At 37.6% G+C, this 26,923-nt stretch overlaps 1 long non-coding RNA gene across 1 annotated transcript in view; it reads left to right on the top strand.

The window, feature by feature from the left end:
- LOC135967659 (uncharacterized) overlaps window positions 1-26,923 on the top strand; it is a 47,076-nt gene that overhangs the window by 18,995 nt on the left and 1,158 nt on the right. The window lies entirely within an intron of this gene.

Below are 26,923 nucleotides of genomic sequence, written 5' to 3'. Positions count from 1 at the left end.
CACTCTTTGAGTTATTTAAAAATGTACACTAAATTATTGCTGACCGTAATCACCTGTTGTGCTCTCAGATAGAACCTCTGTGCTCCAGGAAGCTTCAGCAAAGCATAATGGACAAGAGCAAGGGCTGTGTAACCAGATGATCCTGGCTTCAAATTGTGGTCATTTCCCCTACTGGAGCGTTAACTATGAGGAAGTTACCTTGCTTTCTGTGTCTTGATTTCCTCACCCATCAACTGGGAAGAATAATCAAAATAGAAATAAAACATCATACCTACTTGATAAGATTACTGTGAGTTCATATTAATACTCTTTCAGCATGTTTAGTGGCTTGAGTTAAAAATTTCAAAGTTGTTAGGTTAAGAGAACCTTTTGCATTGTTGTCAAGGAAATGAATAGATTAGGAGAAGATCTGAGTTGGAATAATTTGATAAGATATGATATGTTGATGAGCAAAGTGCTACTTACTTTCTTTTTTACATTTTGTTTAACAGCTTTTAGGATGTTTAAAGTCATTCCTGGAATGCAAACTAAAGAGGTCTGTGAATGTTGCACATGGCAATTATAAAAATGTCTAAAACTAGCATTTGTTGAGTATAATTTGTATGTGCCAAGCACTGGCTAAGCAGCTGACATACATTATCCAGTTAAATATTTATACTGTATCTATGAAATAGTTAATATTTTTTCCAGTTTTGCCAAAGGGGAAATCAAGACTTACGGATAATGTGTTTCCCAGAATCAGATAGTGGTTTCTCTCCTCTCCTGCTCTGTCCTCAGCCACTGTAACATATTTCAGGTTTATCTCATAACAGTGTCTTAGAGGCCGGGCACGGTGGCTCAAGCCTATAATCCCAGCACTTTGGGAGGCCGAGATGGGCAGATCACGAGGTCAGGAGATCAAGACCATCCTGGCTAACATGGTGAAACCCCGTCTCTACTAAAAAATACAAAAAAACTAGCGGGGTGAGGCACCTGTAGTCCCGGCTACTTGGGAGGCTGAGGCAGGAGAATGGCATAAACCTGGGAGGCGGGGAGCTTGCAGTGAGCCAAGATCCAGCCACTGCACTCCAGCCTGGGCGACAGAGCGAGACTCTGTCTCAAAAAAAAAAAAAAAAAAAAAAAAAAAAAAAAAAACCATGTCTTAGTTCTATAACCAATGCCTGGATTAGTCAGCATTTGCCACTGTAATGCTGCATAACAAAAAAATCTCAAATAATACTTATATTTTGTTTTTGTTTTATTTATGCAACTGAGACTTGGCTTTAGTGCATCTGAACTGGTTGGAGTTGGCTGAGTTTAGCTGCAAGCCAAGAATAGCTTTGCAGGAGCTTCTTGTGTCTCTCATTCTTTGGGGCCTGTAGATTATTCAGTGCATGTTCTTACATGCACAGAAGAAGTGGAAAAGAGGTGAGTACACACTTGCAATGAATTATGGAATTTGGACCCAAGCTCCACTGTCACTTCTACTCACAATTGATTCAACATTGGTGAGCAGAGATGTAATCTCTGCCTCTAGCGAGAGGAACTGCAAAGTCATATCAAAAAAGGCAGAGACAGGGCCGGGCCTAGGAGGCAGAGGTAGGAGGATCACCTGAGGTCAGGAGTTCGAGACCAGCCTGGCCAACATGGTGAAACCTGTCTCTACTAAAAATACAAAAATTAGCTGGGCATGGTAGCATGCACCTGTAATCCCAGCTACCTGGGAGGCTGAGATAGGAGAATAGCTTGAACCCGGGAGGCTAAGGTTGCAGTGAGCCTGGATCACGCCATTGCACTCCAGCCTGGGCAACAGATTGACATTCCACCTCAAAAAAAAAAAAAAAAAAAGGCTGAGATGCAGAGTGATGATGAATGAGATTAATGATATAAAATCCCATTCACTTTGTAAGTGACATATCTAATAATTGAAATATAAATATCTCTTACTACACAACTGAGTTTCACTTGTGAAATTCTTTTTTTTTTTTTTTTTTCGCTCTTGTCCCCCAGGCTGGAGTGCAATGGCGTGATCTCGGCTCACTACAACCTCCACCTCCCGGGTTCAAGCGATTGTCCTGCCTCAGCCTCCTGAGTGGCTGGGATTAGAGGCACCTGCCATCACGCCCAGCCAATTTTTGTATTTTTAGTAGAGATGGGGTTTCACCATGTTGGCCAGGCTGGTTTCAAACTCCTGGTCTGCCCACCTCGGACTCCCAAAGTGCTGGGATTACAGGCATGAGCCACCGCTCCCAGCCTGTGAAATTCTTTTATTGAGAACCTAGGTCTGATAATTTTGAAAGGCTGAGAAACATGACAAAATAAAATTTCATGGCCTTTTTTTTCCTTGATCTACTAAAGTTAAAATTAATAATCTTATTACTTTTAACTAATTTATAGAAGGCCCAAATTCTGGAGAATTATCAATTGGTAATTCACATGATTACCTATCTACATTAGGACAGATTTACTCACATTAGGCAGAAGCAATTCTACACGCACATATATACTCTTACTTTGAAGACTACAGTCATGATAGGCTTTCGATTTTAAACTTTGTAACCACCAGTGTTATAAGCTCTACTTACATTTTGAAAATCATGTTTGCATTATTCAATTCATTGAGGTAGATCACTCTATCTGCTTCTTATGTTATGTCAGTGGAGATATACAGTCTGCCCTCCGCATCTGTGGATTCCTTATCCTTGGATTCAACAACCAGAGATAGAAACTATTTGGGAGGAAAGAAAGTCCAATTTCCAAGAAACAAAACTTGAATTTGCTGTTGAATCCTTGTGAATGAAGTAATGTGTAGGCGTTGCATTAGGTATTACAAATTAATCTAAACATGACTTAAAGAAGATGTGTAGGTTATCTGCAAATACTATGCCATTTCATATAAGAGACCTGAAAATCTTCAGATTTTGGTATGGGGAGTGATCCTGGAACAAATCCCCTATGGATTCTGATGGATAACTGTATTTCTTTTTCATTTTTATATATACCCTAATACATGTACAAATATGTTGGAAAATGTTTACAGAAGAAAAGCAAGTTAGCTCTAAATGAATGGTCAAAGTAAAACTTTGATATTTTTAAAGAAAATTATAAACAAGAGTGACATATATATAATCCTTAACTAAATAGGGAAATAAATTTGGTAAAATGGTGAAGAAAACATTGCAGCTCAAAACTTGATCTTATTGTTTCCAGTTAACAAAGTAATAGTTCTTTGGTAAGTTACTTCATTCCTTATTTTGCATATATGTCCTTCTCAAAATTTGGGGGATTTTTGAGATTTCCCCAAAGCCCTCAAATTTTGTAAGAAGGGAGATTTTCTTGTATATTTAATTCCTCCAGATAATCTCAGCATGAATAAGAAAGGCCCACAAGATGCTTTTCTGTTTCCCTTAGAGCCAAAATGTGTTAAAAATCAAAGGGCTACTTTTGGTAAGAAATTTACTTTCTTATTTTCTTGTGTGTGTGTGTGTGTGTGTGTGTGTGTGTGTTTGTGTGTATGTTTTGAGACGGAGTCTTGCTCTGTTGCCCAGACTGAAGTGTAGTGGCTCGATCTCAGCTCACTGAAGCCTCTGCCTCCCGGGTTCAAGCGATTCTCCTGCCTCAGCCTCCTGAGTAGCTAGGACTGTAGGTGTGCACCACCACGCCAGCTAATTTTTGTATTTTTAGTAGAGATGGGATTTCACCATGTTGACCAGACTGGTCTTGAACTACTGACCTCAGGTCATCCACTTGCTTCGGCCTCCCAAAGTGTTGGAATTACAGACGTGAGACACCTAGCCCAGCAAAAATTTATTTTCCATAATGGTTCTCTCTCTTTAAATGTAACTTCTTATGTATTGAAATGTTGGACTTAAGGCCCAATATCTGAAGCTCTATAGCTTTCCAAATTAGAAAAAGCCGAGCAAGAATCGTGTTTTTAAATCTCCACAAAAGAATCAATCATTCTAGTAATAAATGTCAAACTCTCTAGTCTTTAATTCTTGTAAGAGAAGACATATTTGAGGCTAGAATTTACTAGATAATCTGATAGAGTGAATTTTTATGTGTGGCTGACTCATTTAATCCTTATTACAAACTCACAGCTTTATCCTAAAGAATCATCCATAAAGAAACTTCTTAACAGAGAAAAGGCATGGCTAGGCCAGGACTGACTTAGACAAATTTTTCATGTTGGTATTGATCTGTTATTTTTTTCACGATGGAAAAACAGGTACATCATTCTAATTTGAGATCATGGACACTCACATTGGCTCCTGCTTGATCCTTAGATTAAATTATTCTCCTACCTTATAAAACAGAATTTGTCAGATCAACAAAAATAAAGTTGGGAAGACAATGATAGTAAAATTAAGTTGAAGAATGGTTGAGACAGCTCTTATTTCGTTTCTGCAAATGATTTTGGAAAAAATGGAAAGAAACTTGGAAACCATACACTGTCACTTTGCAAGAGATCTCATGGAGGAGTGCTTGACTTACGTTCTATGGGATATGACTCTTTAAACACCAGTGCTCTGAAAATGCCACTGAATATTTATAGTTATTATCAGAATAAAACTATATATGTATTTTAACTTTTTATTGTAGAAAATTTTAAATATTTATGAAAGGATAGGCACTAGTACGGTGAACACTTATGTAACTTTAACTCATGCTCTACTTTGTTACGTATCTACTCCCATTCGCTTCTGATCCCAGATATTTTAGATAAACCCAAGACATCATGTTTATCCAGAAACATCAACTTACAGACATAAATTTCACTCATAAATATATTTGTAGATATTTTTCAAAGGTGAGGGTTCTCATTAATATAATCACAAAACTTGCTATAGATAACATACTTATTGTCATTAACATAAGCATAACTTAATATCATCAAGGACCCAGTCAGTATTCAAAATTTTTAAATTGTCTCTCTCTCTCTCTCTCTCACACACACACACACACACACACACACCCTTTATTTTAAACACAATTCAGGAAGATCTATTTATAATGATTAGTTGAGATTTCTCAAGTGTCTTTTAATTTATGAGTTCATCCCACATAACTTTTTATCTTATTTGTAATTGATTTATTGATGAAACAGAGTTTGTTCCACAGTTTTCCATAAACTGGATTGTGCTGATTGCATTACTGTGATGTCAATTAACGTTTTTATTTGTTCTCTACATTTCCTGTAAGTTGGTATTTAGATCTTGAGACTTAAGACTTGATCCGATTTTGGGTTGACTCTGGGTTAACTCTTTTTTCTTTCTCTCTCTTTCAAAAATACTTCCATTAGGAGGGACATGATGTCTGGCCCTTCTTTGTATGATACAAGCAGCCATTGGTGATCATTGCCTAGCTCTACTTTTCCACTAGGAAAAATTGTGCTTGTCTGATACAATCATGCTTTCATCATCTATTAAGTCAAATAGTTCTCTAAGAAAACCCCCCACTCTTCAACATCATGGGTACCTCACTTATGGATTTTATAGAAAATCAAGGTAAACAGTTTCTTTTTGGTTTTGTTTTTTTACTTTTATTTACTGATACTCAAAATAAGTCGCTTTCCCAGAATCCTCCAAAGATGTACGTGCCTTTTAGATTTTTTCTTTTATTTCTTTCATTGTTTACTCAAGAATTTAAACACAGTATATATATTTCAGTTTAGTGCAGTTATTATCAATTTCAATGATTGAAATGACTCAGCTTTGGCCAAGTGGTGCTGTGATTTACTCCTGTATACTTTTAACTTTACAGAAAATGGTACTTGAAAGGTTTCTTGCCTTCTATATGACAAAAGATATTCCATGTGCATCTCCTGCATTTTCTGCCTTAGTCCTAATGTTAAATATTTGCAAGCTTTCCTGGTTCCTTTTATCATTAAATAAAAGTTGGAGACAAAAATATGGTTAAATATTGCCACTGGGTCAGTCATCGTTCCTATGACTTTTCAGTGCATAAAGATAGGTTACATGCATTTTTATTTCCAGTTAAAGGCTTTGTAAATTTATATTGATACTTCTCATTCAAATTCTATACCAAGGTTATTAGTTAACCTCTTCTATCTTTATTTCCTTTCTTCCATCCCCAAATGACAGTTGTTAAAAGTGCCAGAAGAATTACTCGTTTCTTTTAGCCGTAAGGTACACACTGTTGCCTCAAAATAAAAATTACACCACTCACAACAATATGCCTGAGAATTTAAAATACTTCTTGCACTTGTTTTTGTCCTTATCAGCATATACCACTTATGAAATACCTCATTTGATATATACAGTCAAATTATGGAGTTTGAGCATTTGGAATTGTTCCTCTATAATGATTATGACATCAACTTAATTCACAATTCATTCATCTTTTTGATTTTGCTTATTTTTTTAGGAATTTTGTGAAAAGCTCATTCTGTTTTGAAATTATGTAAAATGTACCTAGTTTCAAATAAGATCTATATAACAACATACATGTTGAAAGAAGTTTGGTTTCTACAGCTGTTCTGGTTGCCCTATTGCCTTTTTTTCCTTATACATAAAAAGTTTGTTTTAGTATTACATTTAACTTTACTATTTTGTAGTGTTTTACATAAATATCTCTGTATCATCTCTTTACACACACACAAACATACAGCACAAACATATATATGTCTACATTATATTTTTTAATGGCAAAACATTACATATACTTACCTCAATCTTACTTTTTCACTTAGCCTTACATGGTAAATATCATTTACTTTAGTGTACACAGAGATACCTCATTTAAGTTTTCTAGATTCATTTTCTCATAATTGCATTTCATGGATATTTCATGGTTTATTCAATGAGTCCCCTATAGGTGAATAGTTTATTCAATGAGTCCCCAAAACACCCCATTTGGGATGTTTTGAGTATTTTGTTACTATAACTATTGGTTTATTAAATTGCCTTTGCATAATTTTGCCTATATAATGTTTTAATATATGGCCAATTCCCCTCCATAAGACTAGTAACATCTTACATTCCCAACAGCAATATCAGAAAATTCATTTTCTTAAGCTTTGTCAACTAAGTCAATTATCAAACTTTTGAGTTTTTGCTAATCTGAGATGGGAGAAATCTCTCTCAGTGAAGCATTAATTTGCATCTATCTTATCGTAAGTGAGGGTTAGCATATTTTATATGTTTAAGTTCTATTTGCATTTCTTCTATGAAGGTTTTATTAAGATTCCCAGCACATTCTCTCTAAGGTAGTTGATAATTTTCCCTTCTATTTTTAAAAGCTATTAGAATTTTGTAAATATTATTTGTAATATATACAACAAGTATTTTCAGCAGTTTGCTGTTTTAACTTGCTTCTGATGTTTCTGCTGTGAAGTTTCTTTTTTTGCTTTTATACAATTAAATGTCTATAGCTGTTTTCCTTTTAGTTATTTTGTAATTAATAAATAAATTTATATGTATTTGTCACATACATGATGTTTTGAAATATATATACATTGTGTAATGACTAAATCTAGCTAACTTGTATATACAATATATAGTTAGTTAATACACATAGTTAATGTTTTTCTGGTGGGAACACTTAACATCCACTGTTTTAGAATTTTTCAAGTACAACAAAATGACCATAGTAATTAACAATATATTGTATTCTGTTTTCTTTTGGCTTTTCAATTTTGTGTCATAGTTACTAAAGCCACCTCAATCCTTGATTATGAAAAACCACTCATGTACAAAACTTGATTTTATGAATACTTGACCTCTTATTTTATACCATGAACTTATTGGGAAGAGCATAAATAGGATATTATATCTAAGTTTCATTCCTGTATCTGCTACCAACCAGCTCTGTGAGCCTGAACATACTGCCAAAATAAACTGAGACCTCTAAAGTTAGATTAATTATTAGCTGTCACCACAGATTTTTATTAGGGTTAATTGAGAATATATTTCAGAGATGATTTCCTAGGTACAGTAAGTTTGTAAAAAAAAATTTAATTTTGAATTTTTACATGTGATTTTCTTATATAAAATAATTTTCTGGATTAGGCTCTTCCAAAGGTAAGATTGAGTTTTGGCTCAAAATTTAAGTTATCACACTATAAATCATAGCTTGTTCCTTTATAACCATTGAATTTCTACGTTTCAGCTCTTCAGTAACAAAAAGTATCTGTTTGTTATTTTTAGAATAAATTAGTTTTAAGTAACAATTAAACAATTATTCGCTTTTCAGTAGCTCAGTACATACAACTACTTGTTCTTCTTGAAAACATCATGCTTTTTCTCACCTCTAGACATTCATTAATTCATTCAAAACTTTTCTTGAGTCTCCCTTTTTTCCAGGACCTCTGCTACACCCGGAGCTCACCATTTCCACCATCATATTTAGCTCTTGATGCTTCATCTGTTGAAATGTCCAATGCTTGCCCTGCCTTGCAAAACACTATTTGGTAATTTTCAGTCTTTGTCTGTTATCTCTATCCAATCCATGATGTTCCACCAAATAAAGCCCTTTTCAACACCAAAAATTAAAAGAAGAAATTAATCTTTTATTGATTTATAACCTACTACAAAAAAATTCAAAAATCAAATATATAGAGGCAAACGAATGTTCAGAGTTGACAAAGCTGTGTAATCAACCAAATAATAGACCATTACCAACACCTGAGACTTTTCCAGGTATGCTCATGCCAGATGAATACTTTCCACAACAGTAACCTTTATCCTACATCAAAAGACCTTAGATTGTCTTGCTTTCCACTTTTATTTTTTCTTTTGCTTTTTGAAGTTTATATAAGTAAAATCTCATAGCATGTGCTTTTGTTTCTGGATTATTTTTCATTGTCATATTGTTGATTAATATTTGTTTTTAGCCTGGACATGGTGAAACCCCATCTCTATAAAACATTAGTCAGGGGTTGTGGCATGTGTCTGTAGTACCAGCTACTCAGTAGGCTGAGGTGGGAGCCCAGGAGGTCAAGGCTGCAGTAAGCCATGTTCAAGGCACAGCACTACCTGGGTGACAGAGCAAGATCCTGTCCACATATATATACACACATACATGTATGTATGTGTGTGCACATATATATACATATTGCATGTGTGTGTATGTGTATACATATTGATTTTCTGCCTCTTCTTATTGATCAGTAGGAATTACTTATTCTGGACATGAATCAATCACTTGTCCATGTATGGACATATGTGCTCCCACACTGTGACTTCCATTTTCACTTTCTTCATTGTGTCAATGTTTTCATTTAGATATTTTACCATATTTTCTTCTTGAAACTTGTTATATTTAAGCTTGAAATCCATGTGGAATTTTATTTTTGGAAGTTAAAATTGATTTTGTTTATGGTGTGAGGATTTTTAACAGAAGAGAAATCTCTATAAAAAGACAAAATTGTAATGACACAATTTCCCATGCACGCTTAGTCCCTCCACTCTACCACCTACCATCTCCCATTGGGGACCTAGCTGCAGAAGATAATAGAAGTCTTGGAATTCATCCCCACATGAAGGATGTGGCTTAAACAGCTTACATTAACTATAGTATTAATGACTTCTGGTCTTCTACAACCCAGCAAATTTGCTTGATGATCAGAGTTTTCAGAGTTAGTAAGATAAATTATAAATGACATTTATGATTCATGTATATATGTTAGAAAGTGATCCAAACAATTTACAGACGCTAGTCAATTTATTTTTTAACAATTATTTGAGATAGGTACTACTATATCCATTTTACAGATAAAGCATTGAGTGATTAAGTAATTTTCAATAGTCTCACATCTGATATGTGTGAAAACTGAGATGTGATTGTATGGACTGAGACTCAGAGTTGTTAGCTACCAGGCAGTAGTTTTGTTCTTTACCACGGGTTACTTTGGAACCTTGGTTTAAAAAGCTGATGCTATACCATTTAGAGCCATGAATAAGGTTTATCTTCCTTTTACATCATAAACTCAAAAGGATACTGTTTTCCCCTCTCAATGGATTATTTATTCCAAGCCACCTCTTAAAGAATGATAATTAAGTTATTTTTGGTCAACTAATCTTCTTTAGGGAGATACATGTAAACATTCAGAACTGTCTTATTTTGAGTTTGTTTTGACCAGCACAACTTATTTTTGCCTTTGATGCACAGTATAGTTTGGATCAAAATATTCCAACCATATTAAGCCCAGTTATTTCTTTTATTTTCAATGTAATAAATATCTTGACAATATTCTGCAAAGAAAATACCAGTTTCACCTTTTCATCACACCTTTGTCATTCTTTCAAACTTCAAGAATCCATTAATAAATATTATTTAAGAAATTATATCATATCAATGAATATTTTGAAAATTCACTCAAACATCATCTCTTTTTTTCCCACTCTCTCTGACCCTACAGCCAAATTTCTCAGTTTTCCATAGCAATTTATACACTTTTTCTATAATACTTATGGAGGGCTATATCACTTAACACATTGGATTATAGCTATTTCATTTACCCATTTGATGTATGTTAAAGACCAGGGCTGCCACCAGATCAGTAAAGCATACTTGTCTCCAGGCAGGTTATTTTTTTGCAGAGAGCTTGATTATATAAACCATTTGATTTAAAAATACGTTATAAAATAATGGACCCATGTGAAGTGTACTGATTGTTGGTACATATTTAGAATCATAGGCAGAGAAAAAGTAGATATCTATTTGTTTATTGTCCCATGAAGAGTTGTAGAGGTTTTTCCTAGACTCCAGGTACGCTCTCTTCCTATTTCAATTCAAGAACCAACTCTTCATGTTTTATTTTTATTGCCAAATATGCTGTTCTTGGCTAATTTCATATTTTCTACCTCTAGGAAGAGGTTGCAATTTTGTTATTACTTATAATTCCATGGCTCTTTGTAAGTGTTAATATTGAAAGAATATTGACCTTCTTGCCTCTGCAGCTCCCTAATACCACTTATTTCAAGTCAATCACAATATTACTCATGACATTGCATCATTCTTTGGGAGTCCTGTGAAGGTTTCCAGACTCTCAAAAGTTGTTACTGGCCAGGTGTGGTGGCTCATGCCTGTAATCTCAGCACTGTGGGAGGCCAAGGCAGGAGGATCACTTGGGCTCAGGAGTCTGATACCAGCCTGGGAGACACAGAGAGACTCTGTCTCAAAAAAATTTTTTTTAAATTAGCCAGGCAAGGCAATGCACACCTGTGCATTGGGAAGGAGCTAAATAGCTACTAAGTGCTACTAGGAAGGCTAAGGTGGGAGGATTATATAATCCCAGGAGCCTGAGTTTGCAGTGAGCCATAATTGTGCCACTGCACTCCAGCCTGGGTGACAGAGTGAGACCCTGTCTCAGAAAAATAGTTGATATCCTATTTTGTTCATGATGACCACAAAGGTGCGTCTTACTCAGACTATTCAGGAACATGTGAGCAATAATTTCATTTCTGTCATGTGAATTTGACCCTCTGTAAATATAGAACATCTTCTAAATATGTCTTCTTAAACTCCTTAGGCTGTATTTACAGCATTCTTAGAATATGTCTTTCAATATAAAAACAATCTTGCCTTCCACATACCTGTACCAGCAGATAGGACAGACTATGAGCCTATGGGTAGAATGAGAAGAGTTGGTCCTACTTGCACAAGGAATTCCTATTCTTGGTCTAGCACAGCTCAAGAAAGAATGAGAACATATAGTCAACATATTGATCTAAAGCAGGAGAAAACGTCAGAAGATAACCCTTGGTATTGTGGAGCAACAGTCTAGAAAATCCTCAAAAGAAAGACATGGTCATCCCAAAGAAATGACAAACATATGGCATCAAACCTATAGAGGAGCTGGAGGTACTTAGCCCTCTAGGATGGCACTATCAGCCACCAGCTAATCCCCGGACCCAAAGGGGGACTTTGATATTTTGAGGGAAGACAATATGAATACTGGATTCCAAGGTGTGAGTACAAAAGGAAATGTAGGGATTCCTGTAGGGGTGGACTGAGGCAAGCCATGTGTGCCCTGTTCTAAAGATGGTTCTGTTGACAAGAGTTCACAAATCTATATTCAGATCTCAGACCTACAACTTACTACTATGTGAATGAAAAGTCCCCTCTCTATAAAATACAATTCTATGTGTAGCTTAAATAGTTCTTCTGAGAATATAAATACAATTGAAAACAATTAAGATCGTTGCTTTGGTTCCCAGTGCCTACGATATTGTGTGTGTGTGTGTGTGTGTGTGTGTGTGTGTGTGTGTGTGTGTAATATATACAATGTATTTAAAATGTATAAGGAACTGTGCTACTTCCCTGGTTATGGTAATTGTTCTAAATTACTCAATCCATTCTAGGCTGTTACGTAAGCATTCTGACATTGTCTTCACAATTGGTCTAGGACAAAACACATGGGGATTTTTCTTAAGAATTTTTCCACTTCTTTGGAGTCGGAGTGTGGAATTTTTTTTTTTTCCTTTAGTGACAAAGCTGTGGGATGTGTAAACCTCGAAAACCTGGCAGTTTTATCCTTAATCCTCTTAGAGAAAAATCCATCCTTAGTCACAGAGAAAGACAATAAGTACAATAACAGCTATGAGAGAGATTCTGGTGAAATTTTATCCTTGATTGTCTCAAGATTTAATCTTGTTTACTAGTTATGATTCAATATATTTTGTTTATGCTAGTTTAAGTGTGATTTTTTTGTGCAAATAAAAGAAATGTCTCTCTCTCTCTATATATATATATATAGAATACCTAGCATGATGTTTATACTGGTAAACTTTCACAACGTGTCTGCTGTTATCCAAAGTAGTACTGGTTTTCCACTGGGTAGTGTAGTCATTATCAGTAATGAATAGTTCATGTGATCATATATTTATCCATGCCTAGTTAGCATTATCTGTTTGGCTGCTCAGTTTTATTGTCCCTCCCTTACACACACTCTAAACTGGAAACTTTGAGATCTACCATGTAATAAAGCACTAACCTCAGTGCATGAGAGAGAAAGAACACAGTATTTAAAAAAAAAAAAACTCAGTTAAAGGGAATTACATTTCAATTGTTGAAAAACGGGAATGATGAACCAAGGTTTCTGAAGATTCCAGTTTTCAGTTGTTTCATATTTTCTCTTTGTTATCTTACACTGAAATTACACATAAAGCTAAGAAAAACATACAGAAGATGAAATTTTATTTATATAAAGTAGAACATGCTAAGATCTAAAAACTCTGTGAACTTTATGTAGGATAATTAAGAAAATTCTGTGAAAAGAGGGCTTGCCAGCATTATTCTATTTATTAGCAAACCAGGTTATTGAGTTTAATTGAATTCTTTTAAGTTATATTAGCAGACCTCTAACAATAAAGTTAATTTTAAATAGCAATTCTGGATTGTACCCTCTTCAAAATTGTGAAGAAACACTTTTAAATTATTTTATTTTTCCTGTTGCTTTGAGAGAACACTTCTGCAGGGCTTTCTGCACAAAAACAAGTGTGGAAAATTATGGTTCTTGTATGTTCAAGAAGATGCAAAAAAATATTAGACTTATTCCTCTTCTTTAATATAAAATGTATTATCTATCAATGAAATGCATTTTGTCATTAAAAGCAATTATTATTTATTTTAAATAAGCTCTGAAGTCCAAAAATTGTATAAATTTGAATATATTGTCTATAGTGTATTAGGATTCAGGTGAATTGATTCCCAAAATTGTCAAAGGGTTTTGTAGATAATTCTTATTGCGAGAGATAAAATTCATCATAACCTGACCTTGAATCTCTTTCATTTATTTTCTCTTCAATTGATCAAGACTAGCCTAGTTAAGCTGCTTTCCCCTAGGCAAGCTTCTACATCATCACCTACTTTCTCATTCAGTTGGCATTAAGCAAGTCAAACACAACGTAGTGTATCAGACAGTGCAGCAAACTTTCTTCAAAAATATATTTGAAAATGTATTTAGAGCCAAAATGTATGTCTCTGGGAATCGCATATTGTTGTGTCATTAAGACTCAGGGCTATTTATCAAGTTTGTTTTATTCTCTTGCTGCGGGTAGCAAGGACTCAATTGTTTACCCCTTGGTCTGTGGCTCCTGTGATTGTATTTCTTCAAAACTGGCTCTGGAACCACATGCAGTATCCCTAGATCCTATTTTCTTTACGGTCTCTGAAGACAAACCCAAATGTCACTTTACATCCAAGGAATAACAGAAACAATTTTTTTTTTTTTTTTTTAGACGACGTCTTGCTCTCATCCCCCAGGCTGGAGTGCAATGGCACAATCTCAGCTCACTGCAACCTCTGCCTCCCGGGTTCAAGCAGTTGTCCTGCCTCAGCCTCCTGAGTAGCTGGGATTACAGGCGCCTGCCACCATGCCCGGCTAATTTTTGTATTTTTAGTAGAGACAGGGTTTCACCATGTTGGCCAGGCTGGTCTCGAACTCCTGACCTCACGCGATCTGCCTGCCTTGGCCTCCCAAAGTGCTGGGATTACAGGTGTGAGCCACTACGCCCAGCCTTCAGCATCTTATAAAGCATCACAACTCTTACATCCAGAGGCCTTTCTGAGATAGTAGCTGTATGTGCCGATGGATTTCCTCTAGCCAATTTTGTCTACCAAAGAACAATACCTACCCATCTTTTCACCTTCTCTGGACTTTCTTTATAAAGGCTTTCTTTGTATTCATTCTCTGTAATAACCCTAAAACCTAAGTCATGGACCATCTAGACACACTCTCTCTGTGCACTTACCAGGCATGAGTCTTTATTGAAGAAAATCCACCCAGAAGTCTATGTGAATGCTGAGAATTTAAGGCTTTATCATACCTAAGGAAATATTTTATTATTTGAATGAAAGTTTTCCTAAAATGCAAATGTTAACCAAAGTGAGTGAATTAACATAGCTATTTCAAAAATGATGATAAGAATTTGTAAAGACTATTTGGAAGCAAATGTGACTGATTCCCCAATGACCTGGTGGAACATTTTCAATCAATATGAAATGTTCCTAAAATCCCTGGAATTTTTTTTAAAAATGCAGATTCTGGCTTTTTTGAGATGGTATGGGAACTGAGATTCTGCATTTCTGTTAAGTTCCCAGGTGCTGCAAATGTTGCTGAGCTTGAGACCACACTTGGAGTAGAAAGGATCTAGATGGTAGGGGCAGCAGGAAGCGATTGATGAATCCAAGGATATTCAAAAGATGTCATGTGAACCACCCATGGATACCTTCTCTGTGTGTACAATGCAAACCTCCTTTTCTGCTTTCAACATAACTAGAAGGTTTTCCTAGAAATGACTAATGAATTACTCATCACTAGATATAATTAAGTAGGTGAGATAATTCTTATTAAGATGTCATAAAAATATACATTTAATTAGAGAAGAAAAACAAATCCTTCTCCAGAATACTATGTTTAAAAAAATGTGACTGCTAATAATGCAAACATTTTGTACTTTTTTTTTGTTTGTCTGAGACTGGATCTTGCTCTGTTTCCCAGGCAGGAGACAGCGGCACACTCACAGCTCACTGCAGCCTCAACCTCCTGGGCTCAAGCCATCCTCCCACTTCAGGTTTTCTAGTAGCTGGGACTACAGGTGCACAACCACCACACTCAGGTAATTTCTCCATGTTTTGTAGAGACAGGTTTTCACTGTGTTACCCAGGCTTGTCTGGGACTCCTGGGCTCAAGGAAGTCACCTGCCTTGGCCTCCCAAAGTGCTGGGATTACAGGTGTGAGCCTCTGTGCCCTGCCTGAAGTAACTTAAAAACAGTTCTAAACAATTTAACGCTCCAAAACAATGTGCTTCTTTTTTTCCGTCTTCTGTCAAGAAACAAAATTACAACAAATTTAGTTATAGAAATAATTGGATTTTATTCCCAGTTCATGAATCTGGCACTCTCGATTCTGCAAAATAGAATGAAAGCTCTCACTGAACGATAGCAGAACAATGGGTTTTCTTATGGTAGGAATAAGGAAACAAATCAATAGAAAAAGAAGCTGACTGGTTAATATCAAGTTACTTCATGTTACTTTTTTTAAGAGTAAAGCAGAGGGGACTTCTTATTACACTGACTCAGGTAGATTGGAATCTCCTGTTTTCAGGTAAACTGTTCTGTTTGTGGATCTATCTGCTTCCTTACATTTTTAGTTTGACTGTGTGGCATTCAGCATGAGTGACTGCATTTTGGCTTGGTCTGGTCTGTTTGGGCCTAGGAGCTCATTCTAAAACTATAGCCTCGTATAATTTTTGTTTAGTAGCATACATTAATGAAAATTTATTTTTCAGTAAACATGACCTATATTAAAATGAGACTTTATTTTTTATAATTTATTTTGCTTAATGTAAGTATTCATGCTCCTTACTGCACAAATACTAAATAATTTTAGTATGGGGTGCTACTCTAACTGCAGTAGGGGCATTGCCTAATATTTGGTATATGCACCCACATTTATTTTATAAAAATTTATAATAGTATGAATTATCAAAACCACCCATTCCTAGGGAATTTGGGTAAGAAATTATAGACCTGTATCACTTTTTTTTATGAAAATGAGATGCCCTAATTGCTTGGTTTAAGATCATTAAAACTTTCATATTAAAATTTGTATCTAAAATATCTAAATATTTGTTTATTTGTTATAGCTAGAAGAAAAAAGGGAACACTCGACTGGCATCTAGCCCAAAACTATTTTTTGTTCCAAAATGATTTTGATTAAAATAAGGTTTATACATTATAACATTTAAAGGCACTAAAGGAGAAATGTTGCAGTTATTTTGGTGAGATATTTTGCTGAGATTATATGGCCACACACTAAACTTATTCCTAATGAATATCAATCATTATTGTCCCCTTCAGCAAGTATTGGTCTCCACTTCATATTAGTCAATATTTACCTACTCATTTAATAGAGTTTGATATTTGTCTCCACAGTAATCAATATCTATTTAATATTTAAAGGAGGAACAAAAGAAGTAAACAGTACACTACAAAAGATATTTTTCTGAATTATTCATCTCCTGTGAAACCATTTGTATTTAACATAGTTTTTCCATATTTATTGTTAATTTTTAAATTGTATCTCATTATGTTGAACTCCTTAAATTTTCCAAACCTTTAGTTTTGTTTGGGATTTTGCCATACCTAATAGGTATGCCTAAGTAGGCAGTAGGAAATAGACACCTTCAATGTCCAGGATATTGACACTCAAAAAAGCAAAACTTTTTGTTAACCATAGTTCATAAATTCTAATTAAAAGTGCTGATATTGACGATTACCATTATTGTCAATGATGACCACTAATACTGAAGTCTTAAATTTACATAAAATGTGATTTTTCTCAGTATAAATGAGATGTTAAGCACATAAACGAAAGATTGCTTTTTATATATCTTTGGTACCAATGTTGTAAATTCACAAGTTACCCACTCAGACACAAATGCACACACTACACACACACACACACACACACACACACACACAAACACACACAACTATGTTGATGTATCTTTCTAAACTTCAGAGGTTTAAATTATGGTTACTTTTTAAAACAGAGGTTAACTAAAATCTTTTTGAATTATTTTTAATCAATTACTGTTCATTACTGAGGTTTAAACCAATAGCAACAGCATCATCCAACCTTATGTAACTAGGATTTCAATCCAATAAAGCTTGATAGAATAAACACATTACTAAGAATTATTACTAAAAATTTAAGGAGGAATAGTAGTCACTTTTATACATAAATACTTAATTTTATCAGTTCCCAAGATGATTCCCATGCATTATTTAAAATTAGAGTTATAGGCCAGGCACAGTGGCTCATGCCTATAATCCTAACACTTTGCGAGGCTGAGTCAGGTGGATTACCTGAGGTCAGGAGTTCGAGACCAGCCTGGCCAACATGGTGAAACCCCGTCTCTACTGAAAACGCAAAAATTATCTGGGAGTGGTGGTACGTGCCTATAATTACAGATACACAGAAGGCTGAGACAAGAGAATTGCTTGAACCCAGGAGGCAGAGGTTGCCATGAGCCGAGATTGTGCCATTTGCACCCCAACCTGGGATATAAGAGCAAAACTCCATCTCAATACATATACACATACATACATACATACATACATAAAATAAAATTAGACTTATAGAGTTCCATAGTAAATATCTGAATATCCATGTAGAACAATTGCCTTTATTTCTCATAACTGGAAGAATAGATGGTATCGTGTTACAGGGAAAGTGACACAAAGAAGGGAAAAATAACAAAAAAAAACCTTACCTCCAAAACTTAGCAGTTCATCAGTAAGGCTGTTGGCAACAATGTTTTTATCCCACAGAACTCTACACTCATCTGGTCACAACTACAGTACTGAAATCAGTTATATGCATAAGTTAATGCTTAACTTGAAAAGATAGGGACTAGTGAGAGAACAATGAAGAGGAAACAACATGCTAGCTTGAAAATAAAAATGGTCATCGGTGACAGAACTGTACTCACAAAATCATAGGTGTTTTTCAAATCTGTAAAGTGATTGGGGCCCCCAATATTATATATTTCTTAATAGCCATGTCAATTTGCTGGATCACAGATCTAATTTTCTGCCATCCTTGTGGTAATCACTCAACACTTCCCTTTCCAATATTATTATGTTGATGGTGATTAATTTTCCTATTTTTACCATTTCTAATAAATCCTTTGTTGAAAGTTTTTATCTGTTTTGGCCAGCTCCTGAGAAGTTTCTTGTCAATTTCTTGGCTGATCAAGAATCTTCAAAGTAGAAGCATTTCTAACCATTGATTATATATCTTTAGTCTTCCAAAATATTATTTTCCTCTTTACATTTTTGTTATCCTCCTTCGCAAAACATAGAATATGTACTCACAAAAAAATAAATAAATAAAAACAAAAAACATAGAATAACCCCCAAGAACATAAGAACAACTTTACCAAGTTTAGATGAAACATCTTTCTTATCAACTTAGTTGGTGCTCAGATTAATGCCTAAAATGTTTAGGCAAGTGCCTGACTCATTACCCATTCACCAAATGAATGAATGTAAAATACTCATCTCTATCTTACCCTTATATAAAGATGAGTTCCTTCTCAGGAAACTCCCTTAAGCCCTAGATATTGGTGCATCATCTGTGTCTCATCCCTCTCTTTTTTTTCCCAAGTTTGTCTACTGGAAATTTCTGAGCAAACACATCGGCCCATCTATATTTTTTTTTTCCTGTGAGAATTGCACATTTTGATAAAAAATAAATTCTCCATTCCAGCCTTGTTCTTGGAGAGCTCCAAATGTAGACATGCAGATTAGTACATAACTCTTTTGTTGAATATGTAAAGGATGTGTAGAGGAAATGAGGGAATATCTAAACTGAAGAAAAGACTCAGTAGGGACATGGTTATTCTTTGGGGTGAACTTTTAAGATGTGTCTTCCACAAAAGGAATTAAACATTATTTTATTAAGGGTACAGAAGTAGAGAATCAAGGCTGACCATCTTCAGTAAAAGCTTCAAAGGCATAGATTTATGGTAAATTTAATAAAGAAATTCCTTATAGTTAAAGTTCTTCAAAAATTGTAGTGGAAATTCCAACAGAAAGAATATGATGGCAGTGTAGACGTTTATAAAATTTCCTTATAAAACAAACAGAACAAGTAAAATATTTAAAAATAAACATGAATGATATTTTCAACAAAATCTGATAAAAAAATAATTTACCAGGAATCTCAGAAAAAGGTAGATAGGTCAAAATAGCAACGGGCTCTGCACAATACCAGCAACTATGTAATAGCAGGGTCAAAGTAAAGGAAGTAAGAAAAGAATGGCATTATAAGCCAACAACCAGTCACCCCTATGGGGGGAAAAAAAAAAGCACAAGCAGAGTGGTAATCCAAGAGGACAAACTTGAGAACAGCTAGCAGAAAGCACAAGTTGCAGATGAAGTACAAAATAGCGAAGATGAATTACCGGACAAATATGGGACAATCTAGATATTATTTTCAAAAGATTGTAATTTATTTAAAAAGGAAATATAAAAATAGCCAGGAGCTCAAATGGGAGCTTTCATTCTTGGACAAGGAGAAAAAGGAGGCAACAGAGGAGATAAAAACAAGAGAGAAGAACAAAGCGTCACTCATCAGACACCACTGAATGTTGTTAAGACAACCATTTATTACCCTGAAAATTTATAGCTAATGGGAATTAGACAAATATCTCTGGATAACACAATAGGTCTAGCAAATGCAGAAAGTTAGTCTATTAAAAGCAGAGGATTTTAGGTAATAAATCCACAAGGGAATACCAAATTGAAATACAGAATTACAGAATTAAAAGATCACAATTTTACAATCCTTAACTAAATACAATCAATAGATGATGCACTAGGTTGCGTTATGTCAACATGGCTACAGTTAAAAACTTTGCTTGCTAGAATTCCCTTCTTTGTACGGGACCACGCTACAGTTGAGTATTTGCGCAAAATTAAAAAGGAAAAGTGACACAAAAACTACTAATTTCAGAGGGGTACTGTGGTTAGACAGTGTGACAGATGCATGGTGGCTGGAAAACTATGCATGTCCTACTTCTCCACTGTTTTGTATTCAGTTCATCTTTCTAATTGCTAACCTGGCACTCAACAGTGGCCCCAAAGTCACCGAAGGTGAGAGGTGAAGCCAGCTGGACTTCCTGGGTCGGGTGGGGACTTGGAGAAATTTTCTTTCTAGCTAAAGGATTGTAAATGCGCCAATCAGTGCTCTGTGTCTAGCTAAACGTTTGTAAAAGCACCAATCAGCACTCTGTAAAAACCGAACAATCAGCACTCTGTAAAATGAACCAATCCACACTCTGTAAAGTGGGCCAATCAGTACTCTGTAAAATGGACCAATCAGCAGGATGTGGACGGGGCCAAATAAGGGAATAAAACTGGCCACCCAAGCCAGCAGCAGCAATCCATTCGGGTCCCCTTCCATGCTGTGGAAGCTTTGTTCTTTCGCTCTTCACAATAAATCTTGCTGCTGCTCACTCTTTGGGTCTGCACTACTTTTATGAGCTGTAATACTCACTGTGAAGGTCTGCGGCTTCACTCCTGAAGTCAGCAAGACCACAAACCCACCAGAAGGAAGACACTCTGGACACATCTGAACATCTGAAGGAAAAAACTCCGGGACACACCATCTTTGGTGTGTAACATCCACTGTTACACCACGTAACAGTCACCGTGAGGGCCCACACCTTCATTCTTGAAGTCAGTGAGACCAAGAACCCACGGGAAGGAACCAATTCCAGACACATTTTGGTGACCACGAAGGGACAATTGACTATCGCTAAGCGGTGAGTACTATCGGACCCCTTTCACTTGCTATTCTGTCATATTTTTCCTTAAAATTCAGGGGCTAAATACTCGGCACCTGTCGACCAGTTAAAAGTAACAAGCGTGGCCACCAGACTAAAGACATGGGTGTCAGGCTTTCTGGGAAAGGGCTCTCTAACAACAACTGACTCTTCAGAGTTGGGAGCATTAGTTTGCCTGGAACCAGCTTCCACTTTTCCTGTACTTCTGGGCTGAGCCGAGGGTCGACAGGAACGCCATTCAGCTCTGGGGTCCCTACAACAAGTTGGTTGACCCTGCGGCCATGAGCGGACCTCTCAAAGTCATGTCGCCCAAATGAGACTCGCCCATCTATCCTATCTATCCTGACCCTTGCCTCCTGGGTCCTAATGCTTGTCAGACAAACTTTCTCTTGCCTCTCTTCTCCGAGGCTGGTCCTGCTTCTAAAAACCACTCCCTGTCTCTGGTACTTTTTAGTTTCTCTTCTAAGAATGATTTCTAGTATAAACTTCAGGACTCTGTTACCTTCTTTAGGCACCCGGGCTCACCAGTCAGAAAGACATAATTTTTGCCCAAAGCCCTGTCAAAGGGGGAATATCTGGAATTTTAGGATTCCTCCTCAGACAAGCAGGCATAACAAAAACTATTCCTGAAGCTAGGATATGGGGAGCCTCAGAAATTGTATCCTTCCTATAAGTGAAGACAAAAGGTGTCACTCTTCCAACCCTGGAGATCCCTTCCCTCCCTCAGGATATGGCCTCCACTTCATTTTTGGGGCATAACATCTTTATAGGACAGGGGTAAAGTCCCAATACTAACAGGAGAACACTTAGGACTCTAACAGGTTTTTGAGAATGTGTTGGTAAGGGCCACTAAATCTGACCTTTCTCGGTCCTCCTTGTGGTCTGGGGGAAAACTAGTGTTTCTGCTGCTGTGTCAGTGAGCACAACTATTCTGATCAACAGGGTCCAAGGACCGTTGCAGGTTCTTGGGCAGGGGGTTTTTCTGCTGCTGTGCCAGTGAGCGCAACTATTCTGATCAATAGGGTCCAGGGACCATTGCGGGTTCTTGGGCATGGAGTGTTTCTTTTGCTGTGTCAGTGAGTGCAACTATTCCGATCAGCAGGGTCCAGGTATCGTTGCGGGTTCTTGGGCAGGGGGAGAAACAAAACAAATCAAAACCACGGGTGGTTTTGTCTTTCAGCTGGGAAACACTCAGGCATCAACAGTCTCACCCTTGAAATGCATCCTAAGCCACTGGGACCAATTTGACCTGCATACCCTGAAAAATAGGTGGCTCATTTTTTCTGCACTATGGCCTGGCCCCAATATTCTCTCTCTGATGGGGAAAAATGGTCACCTGAGGGAAGTATAAATTACAATACTATTCTGCCCCTTGACGTTTTCTGTAAGAGGGAAGGCAAATGGAGTGAAATACCTTATGTCCAAGCTTTCTTTTCATTGAAGGAGAATGCACAACTATGCAAAGCTTGTAATTTACATCCCACAGGAGGACCTTTCAGCTTACCCCCATATCCTAGCTCCCCTATGGCTCCCCTTCCTATTAATGATAAACCTCCTCTAATCTCCCCTGCCCAGAAGGAAATAAGCAAAGAAATCTCCAAAAGACCAAAAAAAAACAAAAAACAAACAAAAAAAACCCTGGGCTATCGGTTATGTCCCCTTCAAGCTGTGGGGGAGGAGAATTTGGCCCAACCCAGGTACATGTCCCCTTCTCCCTCTCTGATTAAAAGCAGATCAAGGCAGACCTGGGGAAGTTTTCAGATGATCCCAATAGGTACATAGATGTCCTACAGGGTCTAGGGCAAACCTTCAATCTCACTTGGAGAGATGTCATGCTATTGGTAGATCAAACCCTGGCCTTTAATGAAAAGAATGCAGCTTTAGCTGCAGCCCAAGAGTTTGGAGATAGCTGGTATCTTAGTCAAGTAAATGATAGAATGACAGCCAAAGAAAGGAACAAATTCCCTACCGGCCAGCAAGCCATCCCCAGTATGGATCCCCACTGGGACCTCAACTCAGATCATGGGGACTGGAGTTGTAAACATCTGTTGACCTGTGTTCTAGAAGGACTAAGGAGAATTAGGAAAAAGCCCATGAATTATTCAATGATGTCCACCATAACTCAGGTAAAGGAAGAAAATCCTTCTGCCTTCCTTGAGCTGTTATGGGAGGCCTTAAGAAAATACATTCCCCTGTCACCCGACTCGCTAGAGGGTGAATTGATTCTAATAGATAAGTTTATTACCCAATCAGCCGCAGATATCAGGAGAAGGCTTCAAAAGCAAGCCTTTGGCCCTGAACAAAATCTGGAGGCATTTTTAAACCTAGAAACTTCGGTGTTCTATAAGGGACCAAGAAGAACAGGCCCAATGGGAAAAGCGAGACCAGAGAAAGGCTGCAACCTTAGTCAGGGCCCTCAGACAGACAAACATCGGTGGTCCAGAGGACAGAAATGGAGCAGGCCAATCACCCGGTAGGGTTTGTTATCAGTGTGGCTTACAAGGACACTTTTAAAAAGATTGTCCAACGAGAAACAAGCTGCCCCCTCACCCATGTCCACTATGCCAAGGCAATGTGGAAGGCACGCTGCCCCAGAGGACAAAGGTTCTCTGGGCCAGAAGCCCCCAACCAGATGATCCAACAACAGGACTGAGGGTGCCCGGGACAAGCGCCAGCTCATGTCATCACCCTCACTGAGCCCCAGGTACGTTTAATCGTTGAGGGCCAGGAAATTGACTTCCTCCTGCACACTGACACGGCCTTCTTACTGTTAATCTCTTGTCCTGGACAACTGTCCTCAAGGTCCATTAACATCCGAGGCATCTGGGGCAGCCTGTAACCAGGTATTTCTCCCACCTCCTCAGTTGTAATTGGGAGACTTTGCTCTTTTCACATGCGCTTCTTGTCATGCCTGAAAGACCCACACCCTTATTAGGGAGGGACATATTAGCCAAAGCTGGAGCTATTATCTACGTGAATATGGGGAACAAGTTACCCATTTCTTGTCCCCTACTTGAGGAGGGAATCAGCCCTGAAGTCTGGGCATTGGAAGGACAATTTGGAAGGGCAAAAATGCCCACCCAGTCCAAATCAGACTAAAACACCCTACCACTTTTCCTTATCAAAGGCAATATCCCTTAAGGCCTGACATTCATAAAGGATTATGGATATTATTAAACATTTAAAAGCTCAAGGCTTAGTAAGGAAATGCAGCAGTCCCTGCAACAACCCAATTCTAGGAGTACAAAAAACGAATGGTCAGTGGAGACTAGTGCAAGATCTTAGACTCATCAATGAGACAGTAATTCCTCTATATCCAGTTGTACCCAACCCCTATACCCTGCTCTCTCAAATACCAGAGGAAGCAGAATGGTTCACTGTTCTGGACCTCAAGGATGCCTTCTTCTGTATTTTACTGCACTCTGACTCTGTTTCTCTTTGCTTTTGAGGATCCCACAGACCGCATGTCCCAACTTATGTGGACCGTCTTGCCCCAAGGGTTTAGGGATAGCCCTCATCTGTTTGGTCAGGCACTGGCCCAAGATCTAGGCCACTTCTCAAGTCCAGGCACTCTGTTCCTTCAGTATGTGGGTGATTTACTTTTGGCTACCAGTTTGGACGCCTCAGCCAGCAGGCCACTCTAGATCTCTTGAACTTTCTAACTAATCAAGGGTACAAGGTGTCTAGGTCAAAGGCCCAGCTTTGCTTACAGCAGGTTAAATACCTAGGCTTATTCTTAGTCAGAGGGACCAGGGCCTTCAGCAAGAAACAAATACAGCCTATACTGGCTTATCCTCACCCTAAGACATTAAAATAGTTGCGGGGGTTCCTTGGAATCACCGGCTTTTGCCAACTATGGATCCCCAGATACAGCAAGATAGCCAGGCCCCTATGTACTCTAATCAAGGAGACTCAGAGAGCAAATACTCATCTAGTAGAATGGGAACCAGGGGCAGAAACAGCCTTCAAAACCTTAAAGCAGGGCCTAGTACAAGCTCCAGCTTTAAGCCTTCCTACAGGACAAAACTTCTCTTTATACATCACAGAGAGAGCAGGGATAGCTCTTGGAGTCCCTCAGACTCGTGAGACAACCCCACAACCAGTGGCATACCTAAGTAAGGAAATTGATGGAGTAGCAAAAGGCTGGCCTCACTGTTTAAGAGTAGTTGCGGCGGTGGCCATGTTAGTGTCAGAGGTTATCAAAATAATACAAGGAAAGGATCTCACTGTCTGGACTACTCATGATGTAAATGGCTTACTAGGTGCCAGAGGAAGTTTATGGCTATCAGATAACCACCTATTTAGATACCAGGCGCTACTCCTTGTGGGAACAGTGCTTCAAATACGTACGTGCATGGCCCTCAACCCTGCCACTTTTCTCCCAGAGGATGGGGAACCAATGGAGCATGACGGCCAACAAATTATAGTCCAGACTTACGCCACCTGAGATGATCTGTTAGAAGTCTGCTTAGCTAATCCTGACCTTAACCTATATACTGATGGAAGTTCATTTGTGGAGAATGGGATATGAAGGGCAGGTTATGCCATAGTTAGTGATGTAACCGTACTTAAAAGTAAGTCTCTTCCCCCAGGGACCAGCACCCAGTTAGCAGAACTAGTGGCATTTACCTGAGCCTTAGAACTGGGAAAGGGAAAAAGAATAAACATATATACAGATAGCAAGTATGCTTATCTAATCCTTCATTTCCATGGAAAGAAAGGGAGTTCCTAACCTCTGGGGAAATCCCCATTAAATACCACAAGGAAATAATGGAGTTATTGCACTCAGTGCAAAAACCCAAGGAGGTAGAAGCCTTATACTGCTGAAGCCATCAAAAAGGGGAAGGAGAGGGGAGAACAGCAGCATAAGTGGCTGGCAGAGGCAGGGAAAGACCAGCAGAGAGAAAGAGAGGAAGTCAAAGACAGAAGGAAAGAGAGGAAGAGACAGACAGAAAGTCAAAAAGAGACAGACAGAGAGAGAGATAGGAAGTCAAAGAGAAGGAGACAGAGAGGAAGAGAGAGAGAGGCAGAAAGTCAAAGAAAGAGACTGAGTGGACGAGGCAAAAAGTCAAAGAGAGAAGGAAAGAGAGGAAGAGACAAAGGAGTCAAAGAGAGAGAAAGCGAGAGAAGTAGTAAAGAAAAAGTAGTATACCCTATTCCTTTAACAGCCAGGGTAAATTTAAAACCTATAATTGATAATTGAAGGTCTTCTCTGTAACCCTATAACACTTCAATACCACCTTGTTGTCAGTGTAAACAAGGGCATAGCCCAAAAGCACTGAGGCCACTGACAACCCGTAGCCTTCCTATCAAAAATCCTTAACCCAGCAGGTTTCCTAAGAGGGGATCTAAATCTGAAGGACCGACCAGATATAAGAGGAACTCCCTTTAGGACAGGATGATAGATGGTTCCCGCTGGGTGATTAAGGGAAAAGACACAATGGGTGTTCAGTAAGTGATAAGGAAACTCTTAAAGAAGCAGAGTTAGGAAAATTGCCTAATAATTGGTCTGCTCAAACATGCAAGCTGTTTGCACTCAGCCAAACCTTAAAGTACCTACAGAATCAGGAAGGAGCCATCTATACCAATTTTAAGTTAATATGGACTAAACGAGGTCTTAC

The sequence above is a fragment of the Macaca fascicularis genome, chromosome 16 (genome assembly GCF_037993035.2).
Source record: "Macaca fascicularis isolate 582-1 chromosome 16, T2T-MFA8v1.1".
In the NCBI taxonomy this organism is placed as follows: Eukaryota; Metazoa; Chordata; class Mammalia; order Primates; family Cercopithecidae; genus Macaca; species Macaca fascicularis.
The sequence above is the reverse complement of the archived record's forward strand: the minus strand, read 5'-3'. Positions and strand labels throughout refer to the sequence as shown.